This window comes from Lycorma delicatula, chromosome 12 (genome assembly GCF_047948215.1).
Source record: "Lycorma delicatula isolate Av1 chromosome 12, ASM4794821v1, whole genome shotgun sequence".
In the NCBI taxonomy this organism is placed as follows: domain Eukaryota; kingdom Metazoa; phylum Arthropoda; class Insecta; order Hemiptera; family Fulgoridae; genus Lycorma; species Lycorma delicatula.
In genome coordinates this window covers 67,018,642-67,040,324 of record NC_134466.1, presented here as the reverse complement: position 1 = coordinate 67,040,324, position 21,683 = coordinate 67,018,642, and the positions used below count along the sequence as shown (strand labels likewise).

The 21,683-nt window shown below is 32.9% G+C and overlaps 1 protein-coding gene across 6 annotated transcripts in view; it reads left to right on the top strand.

The window, feature by feature from the left end:
* The window catches only part of heph (polypyrimidine tract-binding protein 1 heph), a 974,461-nt gene that overhangs the window by 278,512 nt on the left and 674,266 nt on the right, over nt 1-21,683 (top strand). For 4 of the 6 annotated variants that reach the window (XM_075379896.1, XM_075379894.1, XM_075379891.1 and 1 more), the window contains exon 1: nt 19,083-19,594. The exons of the other annotated variants lie outside the window; for them this stretch is intronic. The gene's annotated coding sequence lies outside the window, so the exon portion shown is untranslated. Of the gene's footprint in view, nt 1-19,082; nt 19,595-21,683 lie in introns of those variants that run through there. 6 annotated transcript variants of the gene reach the window in all.

The window sequence follows — 21,683 nt, the reverse complement described above, 5'->3', positions numbered from 1 at the left end:
ATGTTGCAATCTGAACTTTGGCTCTCACGTCGTGCAATTTTAAACTTGACATTCTGATTTGCTGTTGTATCATTTATAAAGAATACATTTGAAATTTTCTTTCAGCGATACAATTTGAAAAACTAGTGCATTATGTTTATTAATTCAATATAAAAATACTTTTTCAATAAAAGAAAACCTTGAAAACGCGAAATCCGTTTAAAATAGAAGAATTTGTTAAGCAAATATTTAGAGTTCATAAATATTTGTAACGCTTTCGAGGGTAAGAATATATGATGAGTGCACATCTGGGGAGAGTAAATTTTTCACTCCCGTACAATCGAGCGAAAATTTTATCTACTGCGCTAAACAAATTTTTTGTTTGTTCGTTTAAACGAATTCAATCAGTTCATGTTTGCTTACACACATATTTTTTGTTTATTAATCGAATAAATATTACCAAAAGAGTGGCCAACTTTATATATTGTATGTAAACCCTGCGTAACCAACATAAAAACTGTATTTTCTGATAACCTTTGGATAGATAAAAAACTTTTTGTTAACATAAATGCTGTTAGATTTATAATAAAGGGATCAAATTTCGATAATAAATGAAGAAATGTAAAATTTTAATAATATATTTATTATAATAAATTGTTACAGAATATTTTCTATAATAAGGGATCAAATTTTGATATTGTCTATTTGAAATACAGTAAAATGAAACACATCGTTCGTTAAAAAACCATAAATTGTGTTATATACTTCCAGAGTATTATATACTTACAAATGAATTTCTTTTCGCTTCCTTCCTTCTGTTTATATATACAATATGTTCCATATGTGGAACCACCCATGATGAAAACTTATCGGCGAATACTGGTTAATCGATATAAATTAATTTCATTGAAGATAATTGTTGCAGTCACTCATCGGCAAAAGTTTTTCGACAATCTTTAGCTCTTCTGTTATTATGATACATGTACATTACGGCTAAGTTGACGTAAGGAAGTGAAACTCACCGGGTTGATCCACTGGTGAACGCGTCTTCCCAAATTAAATGATTTGGAAGTCGAGAGTTCCAGCGTTTAACTCCTAGTAAAGTCAGTTATTTTTACACGGATTTGGATACTAGATTGTGAATACCGGTGTTCTTTTGCGGTTGGGTTTCAATTAACCACACATCTCAGGAACGGTCGAACTGAAACTGTACAAGAGTACACTTCATTTACACTCATACTTATTATCCTCTTAAGTATTATCTGAACGGTAATTACCGGAGGCTAAACAGGAAAAAGAAAGTGACTTAAGGGAGTGAGAATACTCTCCTATATAATATATAATAACGGACCGAGAAACCACTTCAACATCCCAGCGCGCAGTTTATTAGGAAGATTTCATAAAGGTACCTATTGTAATGGGTACCATGATTCGACTTCCGGAAAATTTCGACATATCTTCGCGTTCACATCCCCCAGACCCCAAAACCACCGTCAGTTCAAAAATTTATATATATATATATATATATATATATATATATTTCACTTTCTTGTGGACACGATAACTGCCGTAATTTTACGCCAATCGCTTTGAAATTGATGCATAATATATAACGATGAAAAATCTCGGTCTAGTTCGTAAACGGCCAAAATAGGACTAAGGAGGGGCTTTTTCGAAAAATCAAAATATCTCTATAACTTTCTTATTAAATAAAATATCGAATTCTTTTAAAATTCCTATTATTCTCTGGATAAGGTTCCTAAAACTTATCTAAGTAAAGTTTTTTGATGTCATCAACCAGTGGTCCACGGGGTCGAAAAAGTGGGGTTTCCAAGACAAAAACAAATCGTATCTCCCTTACTAGGAACAGTATCGAATAGGTTTAAAGTGGTCGTTAGTCCTCTAAACATTACCTAAACGTTTTGTCTGAAACAATTTTTGATATGACCACCCCTTAGACAAGGGATGATTAAAATGTTGTTGGAATTGTAAGGAGATGGTGCTTGTAGTATGCTAAACATTTGAAACTTTTTTCACACGCAATCTTTGTCGTATTGAGCAAATTTGAAATTTTTCTTAACTTTAAGGTGGAAAACCTTTTTTGTCCCCTACTTAGCACCGGTGAAATCTACCTCCACTTTCCGCCGTGCCAAAAGGGATTTTTTTATATACATACCGATCCCGTTAATAATGACTGCGTTTTAACTGGATTGTTTGTTACAATAAGGAAATTATTTTAGAATTTATTTTTAATGAATTTTTTAGTTTTTTCGTATGTTAATATAATAATATGGTTACATTGAAATTAATAATAAATTAATAAATTTTCTTTTGTCAGAATTTACAAATTTTTTTTAATTTTGGGATGAAATAGGTAATAATAATATTATTTGAAAAATAATAACTGGAAAAAATCGTAAAAACTATTTTCCTTGCGTAATTCAGGTTCTCAGTTGAAATGAAATAATATTTTTTATTTAATATAATATAATTAATTAAAGGTACAGCATTTTTAGAATATTTTTACCGGATTTCCAAAGAGTTTTTATCCACTTTTATCCAAGAGTTTTTTATATAAGATATTTTCATCCGCTCTACCGGACGTAAATTTTAATAAATTTTGACGAAACGTTTTCGGGTAATATAAACCTATTCGGAATAGAACTGTGTTGATTTTCAAGGGAATCGGTTGACGGGAACCGGAATTTTAACCGACAACAAACTTACTTTTGATCTTAAATTGAGCGTAACTCAAGAACGATTTAAATAATCTTCATCCCAAGGGGCCGGTAAGGCTAAGATGCAAGATTGGATGTACCAAGCTTCGCAGGCTAGTCGGGATCGTTCCTGCAGGTGAAGCCATCGGTCAGCCGTAGGTTTTGCGAGGTCTCCTATCGGTTGACCTAGTTCCTGACTGGCCAAGGCGTGTTCCGGGTATATTTGAATGCACGGCAGCGAGCTGATTTTGTTTATCCTGCGGGGAACTCGACACTCTGGAGCATGTCGTGTTTTTGCCTGTCGGACCTGTGACAGGAAGCGTTTGCAATGTGATTTGAATTACTTACGGTGGAGAGTATCGTGGGCCGTATGTTGGCGAATGAAATACAATTCACTGCTATATTTTATTTTATCACACGGGTCCTTCAACATAAGGATAGGGATACGAGGGGATGAGGAACAGCTCCCTGCTCAGCCGATATTCGTTTGTGCATGTAAAGATGGGTAGCAGTAATGAGGCACGGGGACTATCTCGTCCTCTTGTAGAAAAGACCGTAGTCCCGTCGAGAATGCTCTTTTGGTGTCCTCGTTTGAGGCAAACAAGGGATAAAAACCGAGTCCCGGCTCCTAGGGTGGTGAACAGGAACGACATAGTTGGGCCTGGTAACCCTGCTCTGGAAGTTAGAGGCAGGCATTGATAGTTAAGATCCAGCCGGCTTATTAGAATAAAAGGACACTCCCCCGGATTGTGTTTGCGTCACTGTGGAATCCGATTAGAGAGAGAAGGGGAAAAAAGCAATCTTCATCAAATTTTCACATGAACAACTTCAGGTACAGTACTACATCTTATCTAAATTTCAATGAAATTGATAAAGTAGATTTGTAAATTTTCGAGCTACAAATATTTATTCATGTAAGGACCTATCTTTAAGTGAATAGAATTTTCATACCCCTCATACCTCAAATTAATTAGGGGGCAGGGCTAAAAATTAATTTTTACCCCCTCTCTCACATGATCAGACCGAAAGAAATACCGTAATTTTCTTCGAAAAGTTGGTAAAAAAAACCAAGTTTCGCTATATTACTACATAGAGTATCGTTTACCTTTCTTAGCTACATTCTTTTATTATATGTTGACGGGTTTCGTAATAACTCCATTGTCAAAACTTATTCTACTGGTACTTCTAAATTCTACTATTAAATTTATTCTACTACTAAATTTCTGTTAATCTATATTTAGCGTTTAGTCAACGCTCCTCCTGTAAATTCGATGTCACGGTTTAACTGGACTTCTTCCTGTTTTTTCTTTATTAACGGTTAACTTATCTCTTAGATTTCTTTATCTACTTCCTCTTTTTAATAAATTGAGGTTCTTTAAAAGGACATCCGCTTGATTGTTAAACTGTTCATTTATGATCGTTTTATGGTTTCATTTCAATTTGAAGATTTTTTAATTTTCTAAAACATTTTCTTCTTCCTTTAATGAAATTATGAATTAATTTGATTGATTCTTCCATTGTCATCGGGATGTGTCCTTTTTTATTAAATGCGTTGCATAATTAGAATCTTGTGTTTGATTTTTAGAAGATCTCACGTGTTTGTTGTATTTTAATTTTTTTCCGTTTTTCCAAAGTTTGTTGGATCGTATGTACATTTTATTTTGTATATACCATTACTGTTATCTTATTTTTCGCTGTATTATACTTCAATTTCGCATTAATTCAAAATGCGATCTGGTATGAAGGTAAGAGATTGTTGTCAGCATTAACATAACGTGAAAAATTAAACACGGAAAGCAATATTATTTTTAAGAATCATTACGGGAATGCAACATCTTTTCTTTCTTAAAACCGGTAATCCGACTTCTGATGAACTAATTGAAAGACTTTTTTTACGTGTTTCAAATCAAATAGGGTTAAAGAAATACAAAAAGGGATTATTTTTTTTCTCAGTAAAATCTAATTTATACAATAAAATACTTCGGATTTACAAGAAATATTAGGTCGTAAAAACCAAATCGCTTATGATTTTTTACCGTAAAAAAAAATTTATTAAGCTATATTCATCAGAAAGAAATAACTATAATTAGTCGTCAATTTTTTTTTTGCAAAAAAATTAGTATAGTTTAGAAAGTACACGGGATTGTAGAATAAGGTAAGCATAACTTGTTTATATGCGACTGCACAAAATGGCGGTCGTTCAAAGGTGGTGAAAATCGGTTTTTCAAATCTGTAGGCCAAGGTAAATTTCTTAGGCGAAAAGGTTCTCAATAAAAGGTGTGGTATATCACACAGTTTCGATCCGGGCATGGTGCGTTTCGGGCGAGTTTGGCTAGATTTCGTCTGGTGGATTCGAGTCAGTGCCCGGATTGCGGAACTCATGATATAATGGACCACGTCCTCTACGTCTGTCCCCGATACGAGGTCGAACGTGAGAGAATATATTCCTTTCTAGATCTCCGTACCAACTGGATGATCCGCGAGGAGTGGTCTATAGTGGTTGGTTTTCTTCGCGCCCTTGCGGTGTGTAGGTCTGGACAAAGAGTTTGATTGAGGTTACTCGGTCGTGGTAGGATCCCGAGTGGCTTTTACATGGATTTGAATACTAGATCGTGGATACCGGAGTTCTTTGGTGGTCGGGTTTCAATTAACCACACATCTCAGGTATGGTCGAACTGAGACTGTTCAAGACTACACTTCATTTACACTCGTACATATCATCCTCATTCATCCTCTGAAGTATTATCTGAACGGTTATTACCGGAGGCTAAACAGGGAAAGAAAAAAAAGGGTTCCGGCTTAGGCATTGCATTGGTTGGAGGTAGGCGCATTCGCATCGTACCACGGTTATATTGGTATTGTTTGTGATTCGCTCTGGGGCTTCCGCTGGTGGGGGTGGCTGCGCTGCCGGGGTATGGTACCGTTGCGACCGGGGGCGTGGCTTCCGTCCGCGGGTGGCGGTCCTGATCGTGACTTCGTAATGTCACGTGAGACACCATTATGGTGGACCGGAGTGGGGGTGCGGAGTTTGTCCCTGGCTCCTGTGCGGCCCGAAATGAGGTTGCGTTCCCCTTGTTCTGTGACCTAAACTGGTTGACTTATTTGGTTGTAGGTCTGAATTTCTATGTTGCGTAAAACACAATTTTGATTGGTATGAGTATAGCACTGATTTAACTTAAAACTCGTTCTTTTTTTCTAAGGCATTCACAGTCACGAACGGTGTTGTCAAATCTGGACTAGGCGTGGGGTTCGCGCTTCCGGTCAGTTAGTTTGAGGGAATCATGTTAGGTTGGATGTAATGATGTCCGTTTGAGGCCTATGTGAAGGCGAAATGTGATATGTATTTACTGATGCAAATGTCTGCCGAGACATTTCCATCGGTGGCATCCCGACCGAGGCCTGGCTGATAACTGTGAGATGTAATCAGTTAGAGGGTCTAAAGATGACCTCCGGTAAAGCCCCTCAGGGCTTTGAACAAAGGGGGTGCTGTGGCCACTGGTATCGTCACAAGGTGGGTGTCTTCTCCCTACGAGGTTGGGATGTGGGCATTTGCAGTACCTTTAATTGAATCTCTTAAACGTTAAATTTAGTTAATTAGTTACTGCAAAAAAGCCGAATATCGTTAAAAATGCAGTTGTATCCAAAGCCAATATTTATTATAAAAATAACTTTTTTACAATTTTTATTATTTTAAAAGTTAGCTTTTGGGATTCCGAATTCAACGAGTGGTTACACAAGAAAATTTGTTTATTCGTTGGTGAGATATTGTAATTTGTTCGTAAAAAGATTCTTCAGGCGACTGCAACTGTTTTGCCCCTTTTAATAACTTTTTCTAGTCCATTTCTAGTGCAATCTATTCTTCAAGATTTTTACTTTCAACAGTGAAAAGTTTTAGACCAAAAATTAATGTAAAACTTGTTTTTTAAACTTCGAAAAAATGAGCGAAAAATAGAGCGTGCTTGCGCGGTATTCGTACAAGGGAAACCGAATCGCGGCAGTCTCACGCGAATAAAGCCGAATTCGTAACTTCAAATCGGTGGAGTGCGAAGAAATCGCTCTATCTCTACGAATTTTGTCCAGTCGCATATAAACAAGTTATACTTACCTTATTCTACAATCCCATGTACTTCCCTGAACTCTACTAGTTTTCCTTAAAAATCTATCTTTTTTTCGCATTGACTGGGCGATAGAGACTTTTCTTTTTTTTTTCTTTCATTTTCCTGTTTAGCCTCCGGTAATTACCTTTCAGATAATACTTCAGAGGATGAATGAGGGTGATATGTACGAGTGTAAATGAAGTGTAGTCTTGTACATTCTCAATTCGACCATCCCTGAGATGTGTGGTTAATTGAAACCCGACCACCAAAGAACACCGGTATCCACGATCTAGTATTCAAATCCGTGTAAAAATAACTGATTTTACTAGGACTTGAACGCTGGAACTCTCAACTTCTAAATCAGCTGATTTGGGAAGACGCGTTTACCACTAGACCAACCCGGGGGGTTTGAAGTAAATACCTGGGCTATAGAGACTAACAAAGTTTTTCAAAAAATTAATAATTTTTTTTAATCATCCATTCAGAAACGGATGAGTAGGAATCCACAATTATTTTTTAGTATAATTTGTTCTCTTTGTCTCTATAGTAATTTCTGAACCGATAAAAGTTTTTTTTTTTCATTGTATCATTATGAAACATTAATTTGTTGTTTGTTTTTATTGCGGTTTATTTAATTTTGTGGTTGGTATTTTTAGTACGGGATTTGATTAATTTCTAATTTAACAACTAATGGAGTATAACATTCCTTAAAACCGATATTTAAAATTAAATAACATAGAAAAAGTAATCGGAATTTTTAGTTCCTCCCTCCCTCCCTCATCTTTTTTTCTGTTTATAATGTTGTTGGTTGTTTTTATTGAATAAAAAAAAGTGGGGGAGCAAAGAGAAATTATCTTTCTCTCTCTTCTTTGTGTTTCTGTTTACTTGAAAATAAAACATATATGTTACGTACTTGAACATCAAACAATTTTTTTTTTTTAATTACCAAGTATAATTATTTTATACTGTCATTTTGTTTGATAGAAAATTTATAATTTTATTGATTTACAGATGTATATATATATATATATATACTTCGGGTATTACCAGAGGGTGACACATAATATATACATTACTTGAATCTGTTATTCATTTTATTCATATGGTTGATTCATTGTTATGAAGGTATTCGTTATTTGATCTACGTTATAATGTTTTAAACAAATAGCGTTGTTAGAATCTACACAGATTTATTAAAATAAATATAAAAATAATCGTAAAGAGCTTTTGTTTGATTAGTATAATGGTAAGAGACCTGAGAAGGACATTTATTTCCACAGATAATAATAGATATTGCAAAGTGGTTTCTTAATTGCTTATACCGTCATTAATTTACTAAATAACATTTTAAATTGTTTACAAAAGTAAGGGGTACAGATTTCTTATTAGATTAATCCCGAGGGTGTCACATAATCTTATAATAAATTTTCATTTTTTAATTTCTTGTGGGAAATTTTTCTTATTTAGTTTGAACTACAAAAATTAAAATTTCTATCCGAAGAATCTTTCGTCTCGCTAAATTTTACATGAAAATCGTACAACGCACGAATTTTTTACTATTTAAAAAAAAAATTAGGTTGAATTCACGATTACCAACAAACATTTTATTTGTATAGATAAATGTGCTTTTTTTATTGTAATAGCTCTCAGATTTTTAAATTGGAAACTGTTTCCAGACGTTTTTAATACCCGACTCTGATCGCTAAATTATAGTACATTATATAGGTCACATCAGGTGTATCTGTAGGTATGATATTCCGGGAATAATAAAAAACTTACTATGTAGCATTTACCTGGATGGATCAAGAGAAACGAGGCTAAAAACCTTGATCAGAACAGCATCGCAAAAAAAGTCCATATTTTTAAGAAATAAATGTAAATATTTAAACCTGAATTATATATGTTCAGATACTAAATATAAATAAAATCACAAATCAGAAAGAGTTAATAAACATTATTTTAGGATAAATATAATTTATGTTAAATATGTATAGATATTTTCGTAATGCGTACTTAGCAATCTGTTCAACTAGTGCACAATAAGCAATTCCGGGCCAATAAGCAATGATGAGGGTATGTAAATAAGGTACACACACTTGTACATACTCAGGCCGACCATTACTAACGCACCTTTCTTTCTTTTTCCTGTTTAGCCTCCGGTAATTATGTTTCAGGTAACACTTCAGAGGATGATATGTACGAGTGTAAATGAAGTGTAGTCTTGTACAGTCTCAGTTCGACCATTCCTGAGATGTGTGGTTAATTAAAACCAAACCACCAAATAAACCCACCGGTTTGACCTAGTGGTGAACGCATCTTGCCAAATCAGTTGATTGGAAGTCGAGAGTTCCAACGTTCAAGTCCTAGTTTTTTTTTTTTTTTTTTTTTTTTTTTTTTTTTTTGTCTTCAGTCATTTCACTGGTTTGATGCAGCTCTCCAAGATTCCCTATCTACTCGTTTCATTTCAGTATACCCTCTACATCCTACATCCCTAACAATTTGTTTTAAATATTCCAAACTTGGCCTGCCTACACAATTTTTTCCTTCTACCTGTCCTTCCAATATTAAAGCGACTATTCCAGGATGCCTTAGTATGTGGCCTATAAGTCTGTCTCTTCTTTTAGCTATATTTTTCCAAATGCTTCTTTCTTCATCTGTTTGCCGCAACACCTCTTTATCACTTTGTCACTTTATCCACCCGTCTGATTTTTAACATTCTCCTATATCACCGCATTTCAAAAGCTTCTAACCTTTTCTTCTCAGATACTCCGATCGTCCAAGTTTCACTTCCATATAAAGCGACACTCCAAACATACACTTTCAAAAATCTTTTCCTGACATGTAAATTAATTTTGGATGTAAACAAATTATATTTCTTACTGAAGGCTCGTTTCGCTTGTGCTATTCGGCATTTTATATCGCTCCTGCTTCGTCCATCTTTAGTAATTCTACTTCCCAAATAACAAAATTCTTCTACCTCCATAATCTTTTCTCTTCCTATTTTCACATTCAGCGGTCCATCTTTGTTATTTCTACCACATTTCATTACTTTTGATTTGTTCTTGTTTATTTTCACGCGATAGTTCTTGCGTAGGACTTAATCCATGCCGTTCATTGTTTCTTCTAAATCCTTTTTACTCTCGGCTAGAATTACTATATCATCAGCAAATCGTAGCATCTTTATCTTTTCACCTTGTAATGTTACTCCGAATCCAAATTGTTCTTTAACATCATTAACTGCTAGTTCCATGTAAAGATTAAGAAAAAACGGAGATAGGGAACATTCTTGTCGGATTCCCTTTCTTATTACGGCTTCTTTCTTATGTTCTTCAATTGTTACTGTCGTTGTTACAAGTCCTAGTAAAGCATTTTTTACACGTTGTAAAATTATCATTTCATATCATCCTCTGATGGAGTACCTGATGATGGTTGTTCCCGATGCTAAAAAAAAATAAGTTTCGAACTTTAGAACCTTCAACTTTGAAAAACAGCTGTTAAACAAATGATTTGCGCCGAAGAGTTAATCATTAGACCGGCCCGGTCGGCTATGTTAAATGAGCAACATAAAATCCAAAATAGGCATTTTAAATAGGCTTTTGTTTTCTTTTTAGCCTGTGAAACAGCTTATAGAAATTACTTCAGGGGATGATATGTATAAATGTAAATGAAGTGTTGTAGTCTTTTACGGTCTCAGATCGATCGTTCCAGAAACGTGTGGTTAACTGAAATCCACCACCAAAGAATACCGGTATCTACGATCTAGTATTCAAATCCGTATAATATTAACTGCCTGTAATAGGATTAATTTGATTAATCCGGTAATTATGCGTAATTAACGGTGAATTTGATTAATCACCTCCGGTGTTGGAGAATTAAATATATAATTTGTATATTTAACGTTAAAATTAGACGAGGTTAGCGAGCGTAAATTATGTTTGGTTTGGTTATAATCTAACCAAACATAACCTACGTTTGCTTCGCTCGCTAAGCTCGACTAATTAACAGTAATGTTTTGATTATTTAAATTATAAATTCGAAATTACTGGTTTCAGCCGAGTTGTTATTTTAATATGTAGTTTGTTAATATGGAGAATACGGATAATGACCGGTATTTAAATAAATTGCTATAATATATTTAATAAATTCTCTTACATTGGAGGCGATTAATCAAATTCATCGGTAATTATGCATAATCACCCTATTAATCAAATTTATCGTAAAGAATATATATCAACTTGTATGTCGTCGGAAACGTTTACTTTACCGGCTATCTGCCATTTTGTATTTCTAATATAAAATTTTATTTCTCAGGAATGTTAATCTTATAGAGCTGAAATGTTCGTATACTGTTAGGGAACCTATTGATTTACTTATATAAAAATAATGAATATGATTTCTCAATCCATTTCAAAATGGCGGTCATGTAAACATTTTAATTGTTAAAATCTTTGCAACCGCTGGTTTATTTAAATGTTGTATTATTAAAAAAATTATTGCCATTTTATGACCAAGAAAATGACACCTTATTTATTCAAATCCGTTTATAAATACCAAAGTTATGGCAAAAATTCTTGGAAGTGACTCATTGTAGATTAAAAAACCAGTTTTCCTTATCTCCCGAATAAAATTTAAATAATAAAACACGATCTCAACCGGAATAATTTTATTAACGTTATCATTAATGATAAAATACGCGACATCATGTAATGATAACACGAGAAGTTTTTTCTTAGACAAATACTACCTGTTTTACAAAACTATTTTGTTTTCTTTCTTTATTACTGTATAATAATAGTCCATGTAGAGGCCATGCAGGTCCTTCTTCGCAATTTCTCACTCGTCTTTCTTCTCTCCTCAAGGCCGACCTTCCCCAACCACTCGTAACTTATTCCTAGAACAACAGGTAATTCTTAGCTTTTTTTAAGATCTTGTTCCAAGATATCTTCTTCCTCATCTCTTTAAATATTTTTCCTTTTTAATGATATTCTTTTTAAATTACCTGCAAACATGTAAAAAATTTGATTATCTATATATTATATTGATTTTATTTTATCCTTATAACGTATGCCACAAATGTCTTTGTAGGAAACGCCTCTTCATTTTGAAATTCAAGGTAAATGTACTGTAAATACGTCTTTTTTGTTTTTTCTAATAATTATCACACGGGATATAATTTAATAACTAAAATATTTATTAAAAACTTGTTTTTAAAAATACTATATTTATGTATAGTAATTGTATATTGACTGTATAATGAGGAAAGGAAAATAAAGATTTATAGCTCTTTAGAGATGATAAAATATTTCTAGCCAAAAAAAAAGTTGATAAAAGTGTCGGGTATAGCTGTGTTTATAAAATAAATGAACGGACTAATAATAATGACAAAAATTTCTTACTTTCAATGTCGATGTTGTTATTCTCATGGGAAGCTGACTGAAACCTTCGAACCTAAAACAAAAACTCTATTAATTAAATTCCTCTAAACTAAGACCACAATTCCCAAATGAGTTCCTGTGTATAGTATAATATATCAATTAAATATTCATTAAAAAATATTGCAATAACTTGTAGTTAAAACTTCATCATATTGTACCGCTAATTAAACTGATATTTCAAAAAATTTCACGTATTATTATTAAGAATTAATCATATCGACGATTTTCAACCGAGCCAAGTTATTTCCTCTTATATTTTTACTCGACATTTTGGCGTTTCGTTTGTCTATTTGTTTGTAATTTAAGAATGGCCCGACTGTTTTTCTATTTCTATAAAATTTAGGTGTTAATTGGAACTATATTGTGTATTGAAATTGTTTACTTCAACATGCTGAGTATATCACGAAGTTTTCCCGGGACTTTCATTACCTATTCTACTCGTGAAAATTATGTAAAAATTTCATATAAACATATATCCTAAAACGGTAGGTTTGGGTTTACTAAACCCAAACATACCCAAGTAAACCCATAAACCCAAGTAAACTTGGGATTTCACTAGGATTTCAGCTATCACAATGAAATAATATTTTGAAATAAAATTCGAATTTTTCTAAATTCTCTTAGTTTTATTCAACTTATCTTGCACAATTTTGTTCATTTCTGCATCTTTTCTTTTGTTTATTACCGATTTAACAAAGTTATTGTACGTCAAACATAAAAAAAAAAAAAACAACAGGGCATTTTACTTCAATTTATTTTTTTTCACTCCAGATTTTTCAAAAGCTACTGCAGATACGATTCTCGGACATATTTTATTCTGTTTTTCTGGTCAAAAACCATAGGTAATCACTAATTCTGCCCCTTAATTAACGTCCTAAAAATTTCATTACGACCTCATATCACCGGGGTAGCTAAAATCCGAGCGAAATCTTTTTGTAGGTATAACTCGCAACGAAGAATTCTGGAACGTATATATTGGCTTTTTCCCATTATTTTCACGGGTAGAATAGATTATGAAAGTCCCGGGAGAACTTCGTACATGGAACCAAAAATTTGTCTATTTGTTTGTTCTCACATGACACGAGAACCGACCGACCGATTATTTTAAAATTTTCAGAACATTCCTGTTATCCCAGGAAACGTTTTAAGCGATAGACCGGAGTCCTGGACCCCTTGGAAGTGAAGTTGTCGATCAAAGAAAAAAATGAATCGTTTTACTTCATTGTGGCAACAGAAGTAAGTTGTATACGTCAGTTATCGTAGTTGTTACTATTCTATATTCTAACCCACCGGGTTGGTCTAGAGGTGAACGCGTCTTCCCAAATCAGCTGATTTGGAAGTCGAGAGTTCGAGCGTTCAGCTCCTAGGAAAGTCAGTTATTTTTACACGGATTTGAATACTAGGTCGTGGATACCGGTGTTCTATGGTGGTTGACTTTTCGATTAACCACACATCTCAGGAATGATCGAACTGAGACTGTACAAGACTACACTTCATTCACACTCATACATATCATCCTCATTCATCCTCTTAAGTATTATCTGAACGGTAATTACCGGAGGCTAAACAGGAAACAGAAAGAAAGAAAGTTGTTACTATTCTGTCCTTTTCGTAATTTCTTTTCTTTTTCGGGTTTCTATAAAGCCTGAATTCTTTAATTGTTATTTATATCAATATTATTCTCATAACCGTGATGGGGTGGAACCCTCTGGTACATGGGAATGGCAACCGATGCAAGTTCTGCGGGTGTCCAGGGACTTGGGAGGTCTTTAGAGGTAATTGGGAGGGCACGAGCAGGCCGAGGAACCCCTGGATTGGCCCGAGGGTGAAGCCCTGACATGTTAGTGTGTATAAAAACAAATTATGTTAAACATTTACTCAACGAAATTGGAAATCTAACATTACGCTATTAAGTCTTTATCAAAAATTATACCCGTTATCAAAACTTAGCTATTTCAATTGTTAAAACAAAAAATTATTTATTAAATTTTAATAATGAGTATAACAGGATAAAAATTATAAAAAAAAAGATAATTAATAAACAGTAGTTACGAAATACTATGGCCTACAGCGAGAGCAAACACGAGTATTTTTAGCCGGTATTGTAGATTATAAATGAAAGCAAAACTGGAAAAAGAGTAAAAAACAGGAACGTACAAAATTTTAATAAATACAGTAAAAGCGTTACGCTACAATAACAGAAAAGCGGGATCGAATAAACCACGAATAGAAATTGCGCATCGACCTCTGTTTAGCAACAAAATAAAGAAGATTTTTTTAAAAATCACAATTTTACCATTACCGTGGAAAAATCTCTGAAATTTATGCTCTTTATCAATATTGTGTTGAAACCGATCACAAAATTAATTCATTAGAAATACATAATAAACAATAATTATGTAATTGGGAAACTTCATTGGTCAATAGTGAAGCAGCTACCACATTTTTGAACAGCGGTCATCCACCAATAATCATCAATAGCCTCTGTGAAATTTTTAATTTATTAGAAAACGTTAAGTGAATGTTTTCAATCATATTAAGCTGTTGACCAAATAATGGCCACAGTGCTATGTCTTAAGATTCAATCCATCTTTTTTATTTAACCTATAAAAAAAAAGGCGCTCTCTAAGCAGCGGTATTTTGTTATCAGTGATTAATTAATATCGAACGATTTAGCCGCAAGAATAACCTTTTTGAATATCTTTCTGTAATTTTTGAAAAAAAATCTTATCTTGGATGTTTATTTATAAAGAATAATAAAACTTAAGTTTTTCTCTTGACACAAGAATACCTGGAGTCATCCAGGAATTCTGCTTTACTTTAAATTTATTTTTGAATTTTTTCTAAGGACAACTGATTTATAAATAATAGTTAAAACAATTATAGAATTTATCGAATATCACATACGGGCACTTATATTTTTGCAAGAATCCCAAGTTTCATTTTTAAGTTTGGAGTTAAGCCGTTTAATATTTTCTTTGCGTGCTGATGGAAGGTAGATTTTTTTGCTCCGCGTTTTTATGGAACGTTCCTTGTTCGTTCCCTTTTCTAGTTTAGTCGGTGGAAGGAATATTAAAGCGGTTTAGTTGTTTTTTACAACAGTGAACAGAAGATGGCGGAAAGCAGCGGTTCTTTGATTGCCAGATCTGGAAAGACGAAAGAGAAGATCGTTAGTAAAAAATTATTACGTATTTGTTTCTGTGTACATAGAGATTTAAATTAAGCACTTGACATTTTATTAAGTTATTATCTAATAATACTAAAATATATTATCTGTATTGACATTTTATTATTTATTAGGTTAAAACGAATACGGTTTTAAGCACAATGGTCTAGTGGTGAACGCATCTTCCCAAATCAGCTGATTTGGAAGTCGAGAGTTCCAGCGTTCAAGTCCTAATAAAGCCACCTATTTTTACACGGATTTGAATTCTAGATCGTGGATACCGGTGTTCTTTGGTGGTTGGATTTCAATTAACCACACGGAATTGTCGAACTGAGACTGTACAAGACTATATATACTTCTTTTACACTCATACATATCATCCTCATTGATCGTCTGAAGTAATACCTGAACGGTAATTCCCGGAGGTTAAACAGGAAAAGAAAGAAAAAAAAGTAGAATGTACTTAAAAACCGTGTACCATATTCTGAATGTAATCATCTCGTTTCCAGCTATTCTATTTGATTAATTTTTTTGGGGGTTATTTTTTTATAGAAAATTTTACTCATAGCCTTGAAAAGGCCGAGAAAAATATTTTCTGGAGCTGTGCCCTCACTAATTTTATCTAAGAGCCGCCCCGGCTGTTGAGATGTATTTTTATAAAAAGATGTTAAAAATTAGGTGGGCGGTAAAATTTATAATTAGAAGGAGATCTTACAGTGAATTGGAGGAAATCTGTGGTATTATTCAACAAAGTTTAGAAAGCACAATTGATATGTAGGGTGGAGATAGACTGCTGGATCGGAAATATACTGCTTGTTATCTACAATTTCCTGTCGTATCTACGTGTTTCTGCTTTCTAAAGTTCGAGGAGTAGTGAAAATACTGTATAGCGACGAAGTAGGATGGTCGGTTATACATTAAGATATCCTGTATGTAGTTGATTTGTTAATAGAGGGAAAACTGAAAGAATTTGTAGGTTTCCACTGTTCAAAAAATCCCTTTAACGCCCTTAACTTTTTAACGGTTTAAGAATAAAATATTTAAATTTTCCTTTTCATGTTAAAATGTGTTTTTAGTCAATTTTTTTTTAATATCATCTGATTTTATAAAAAAAATCCGTAACAATACTAGAAATCTCCGACTGATGTTCGTTAATTAATAGTTTTTTACTTGATCAATTTATCTAGCTGTGGTGTATATTTCCTTTCAAATAGGCGTAGACTAGTAAACTGACGTTTTTATCACGCTCCATATGTATACTTAAGTTCTGGCGTGCCAGCCCCCTCTCCCTCAAAATACCAGGATGTCTGAGATTAGTAAAAATATAGTTATTATGACCTAGAAAGCGGAACCTTTTTCGGTAAGCGGATACCACTTCTTTTTTTTTCCAAATCAACTAAAAACCTACGTACGTTTAGTTTGATTAAATTTATAATTACAAACAATAATGCTTATATTGGACCTCTCTCAGGTATATTTGGAAGACCCACGTTTGAATAAATCGATGAGCAGAAATAAAAAATATAGAAGACTAATCCTTAAATATAGAAGATAAATCCTCCTCTATGAATCATGAGACCTTGCCGTTAGTGAGGGGGCTTGAGTGCTCAGGGATACAGAGTAGCTGGACCGAAGGTGCAACCATATCGGAGAGGTATCCGTTGAGCCAGACTAAGGAATGATTCCTGAAAGAGGGCAGCAGCTCTTTCAGTAGTTGTTAGGGGCGTGAGTCAGAATGACTTGAACGGCCATATCAACATCACTCAGTCCTCTGAGTACTGCGCAGCTGAAAGCAATAGAAAACTACAGCTGCTTTTTTTCCAAGAAAATGTGGCTCTCTGCATTTTCATATAACAATGATGGAGGCGCCTTCCTTGGTAAAATATTCCGGAGGTAAACTAGTCCCCCGTTCGTATCTCCGGTTGGGGACTGCTAAGGAAGGGGGTCACCAGAAAATTAAAAAAATAACATTCTACGAGTCGGAGCGTGGAATGTTAGAAGTTTAAAAAAGGTTGGTAGGCTAGAAAATTTAAAAAGGGAAATGGATAGCATAAATGTAGATGTAGTAGGAATTAGTGAGGTTCGGTGGGAAGAGGAAGGCGACTTTTGGTCAGGTGATTTTAGATTAATTAACTCAGCTTCAAATAATGGGCCGCCAGGATTTTCATAATGAACAAGAAGATAGGGAAGAGAGTAGAGTATTTCAAAACGCATAGCGATAGAATCATTGTAATAAGGATAAAATCAAAACCTAAACCGACAACGATTGTTAACGTCTATATGCCTACAAGCGCCCATGATGAAGCTTTTGAAATGTGGTGCTATAGGATAATGTTAAAAATCAGATGGGTGGATAAAGTGACAAATGAAGAGGTATTGCGGCAAATAGATGAAGAAAGAAGCATTTGGAAAATATAGTTAAAAGAAGAGAGACTTATAGGCCACATACTAAGGCATCCTAGAATAGTCGCTTTAATATTGGAAGGACAGGTAGAAGGGAAAAACGGTGTAGGCAGGCCACGTTTGGAATATGTAAAACAAATTTTTAGGGATGTAGGATGTAGAGGGTATACTGAAATGAAACGAGTAGATAGGGAATCTTGGAGAGCTGCATCAAACCAGTCAAATGACTGAAGACAAAAAAAAAAGAAGACTAATGCGAGATTGATTGTTATAATGGAAATACGGTCCTTTTTTGGTAAAATTGTGGTTTGGTTATCGGTCTATTTGGTTATATAAATGTAAAAATGCGTTGTTTTATCGCTATTTTTGAGTGAAAAAGAAAAAAGTTGTACCCCCTTACCGAAAAAGTTCCGTTAAGTGGTATCATATTTTTATTTTTCATGTAGGTTAATGGGACTTTTTAAAAATACGCTCTTTGAAAAAAAAACTGAAAATATGGAGTGTAATATAATTATTTTGAGGTTAAAAGATTAGCACAGAAAAATGAACGGAGAATAACAACAAACCAGAAAAACAGAGTTTACTCTAATTTTTTTTTTCACTTCTAACACAAAAACATTAGAAATAGCGAAACAAAAAATTTCATTTTAACTATTTTCCATTTTTTTAAAAAGTAATTTCATCAAGTAAAATATTGGTAAATATTTTTGTAGGGTTTGTTTCTTTATTTATAATTAAAACAAAAATTATGAAATGTACGTAGTAGTCTAGATGTAAATTTAAATGAGTCGGTTGAATGTATTATAACAAACTTTTTAGTTTAGTAAACTTCAAATAATTTTACTTTATAATACGTATTATCAGATGTATGAAGAAATTGTTTTTAATTTTTTTAAATGAGCTGTAAAATTTAATAAAGTTGTTGTCTTGTTACTTTATGTGTGGTTGAACGTTATCCGGTTGTAATAATCCGGTCTGAACCGGCAAGAAAATGAGTTAAGTATGAATAAATGTTTTTGAGATACGTATAAAAAGTAATTTTAAATATTCGTTATTTTTCTGTTGTAAATGGGCAACCGTAATTAATTTGAAAGAAAAATAATGTTTTCTCATATTTGGTTTTAAATATTCTACTCTAAGAATAAAGAAAGGGACGCATGCTATTGTTTTCCTGGAAGCGTTAGGATAGCTGATAATTTGATGCGTAATGATTATGATGACATCATCATGAATAAGTTTGCTTGGGTTGACGTTTCCTGTCTGTTCTCGTCAAAGTTGTAGAGATGCGAGAGCGAGCTGATGTGTTGTAGCCTATATTGCGTCGCTTATGTTAGTCGGTAGAACGTTCTTAGTGTGTACATCGTTGAAGTGCTTACAGTATATTATTATATCGAGAGAGAATCGACAAGAAAATTCCCTTTACGTTTTTATACTTTCCCTTTATGTGGTACGACTGTATGTGGCGTGTGCATGCAAACCGCTTTTGAAGGCGTGAGACTTGATGCTTTTAGTTTAGTTTATACTGTAAATTCTTCTTTGTTTGTCGTTGTTGAGTTCCCTCCGTTTTTATTCTTGATTATTTTTCATTATATTTATCGTTTTGTATCCGTTTTAAGTTATACAAGTCTTATTAAAGTGTATTTGTGTTTGGTGGTTTATAATGTTTTGTTGTATCAGTTATTCGTAAAACTTTATTTACTTTTTTCTTAAAAGTGTTTTTGTAGGTTAGGTTGTGTACAATATATTGAACACGTTTTAAGTAACTTGTGCTCTGTTGAGTAGTTTGTGTATTGTTTGGTAAGTGAAACCGTACATTTTTTAATAATATTTTTTATTTACTGTTTCATATGAATTAACAAATAATAACCTCTTTTTAAATATTTGTTAGTTTTCTTAGTATATGTTGTGGAACGGCATGAAAATTAAATATTTCGTAACATGTATTAATTTTATATTGTAAACCAGCTTCTAGCGTATTATAAAAAAACAAAATATTGTTACAATACTCAATTGCGTAGCATAAAAATATATTTAAATTTCCCTCAAAGATTTTTTCGATTGTTTTTAATATTCTTCGAAACTTGTTCGTTTTATATCCAAATGATTTAAGTATATTTATATACATTAATATTTAAATTATGTATTACAACCGAGATTTTATAAAAATTAAATCCTTTTTTTAATACGATTGCGTTTAACAAAGTGCAATTATTATTCAGTTTATTTATTTCATATTATCTACGGTTCTTAAAAGTTGCAGCTTATTTTTCAAAAGAAACTGTGAAACACGTTTTAATAGTTACTTTTGTATTTAATAAAAAAAAACGAAAACCTGTATTTTAATTAGTTTCTCAAAAATATGAACTTCACACGGCATATTTATTAGGGAAAAGTGAGGAATGAAATATTTTTCCCATTTTGTTATTGAAACTAATACACTGTTGCATATGAGCATGCTTTCCCCTATTGAATGGATACATTATGTATAACGGGTTGTTCTCTCTACAGGTAACAGAACATTAATTTTTGTTGTTTTTATTTTATTATTTGTTAGTTTTCTTATATCTGATTAATATAAAGTGTATGAGTGAAAATGTTCATAATGATACACCCAGCGTCTGTTGATTATATTTACGCAGATAGGTAGGCCCGAATGATACTTGCATTTTAGGAGTTTTGCATGCAACGTCTGATTTCATTAATTCACCCTAGAATTATGGGTATAAATATTAAAATGAAGTAGGCCATTTTTGTGTAATGAAATAATTTAAAAAAAAAATTAATTAAGAAGCATTATTGTAGACTTACATATCAATTTAAATAGAAAATTCTATATTTTATATTGATATGAAAATATTTGTAGACTTACCTATTTGTAAATGAAACTCCAAATGATGAATTGGAAAAAAACTTAAAACAATTTTTTTCTAATTTCATCAACACAAGTAATTCTTAAAATAGTGTTTATAAAAAAATTATTTACAAATGTCACGTTTTTTACTGGCAAATTCGCAAAAAAAAAAAATATACTAAAACTAATTATCAAAACTTTAAAATTAAAAAACTCAACAGTATACAAAACGAACACATTGAAAATTCAGTTTCAAGCCTCAGAGAGAATCATTTTCAGAGGCTTTCCTCTTTCTACCAATATTTGCGTCCAGAAATGTACGAAAACAAGTTGAATGAATCCCGTAATTTTATGTGGGACACCAATAATTGCTTCTTTTTTTTGTAGCAGGAATTTTAGCACAAATCTCAAAGATATATCATTTCGTCCCTCCAGATGAACAAGTGCATGTTCTGCACCACTAGACGAACCAGCTGTAGTATAGAGCTACTGCACATCGTCAACCAAACGTTCAGTAATATTTATTATAAATCTGATCTGTTACAAAAACTCTAACTTTGTACCGTAGATCGTAACCCTGCTCGACTTCTAGCAATTAGTTGTATGTCACTAATATAGTGCGTAGAACTTATCAGCTGAAATTTGTTTATTGTCATTGTAGGTAGAAAAAAACGAAAAACAAAGTTTTCCAAAAATCAATAATAACTTTTCTTCTCTATTTAGACCCATACTAAGAAAAACAAAGCAAAATATTGTTTTATATCTTCTACAGCAAGATCTTTCCATTTTTGTAGCCAGGAACATTTTTTCATTTCACCTGAGGTTCTTTTTTTTTACAATTTCGTTAAGCGCATTGCAGTTATTAAATTTAAGTTTTAAAATAAAGTTTCGTTTGTAATTAAATTCCTAATAAAATTATTTATAAGTAGTCTATATATAGGCTTAATGTTACTTTTCTGACAATTTCTTATCTCAGGTTCTCAGGAACGGTCGACCTGAGACTACAAGACTACTTTTCATTTACGTTCATCCATA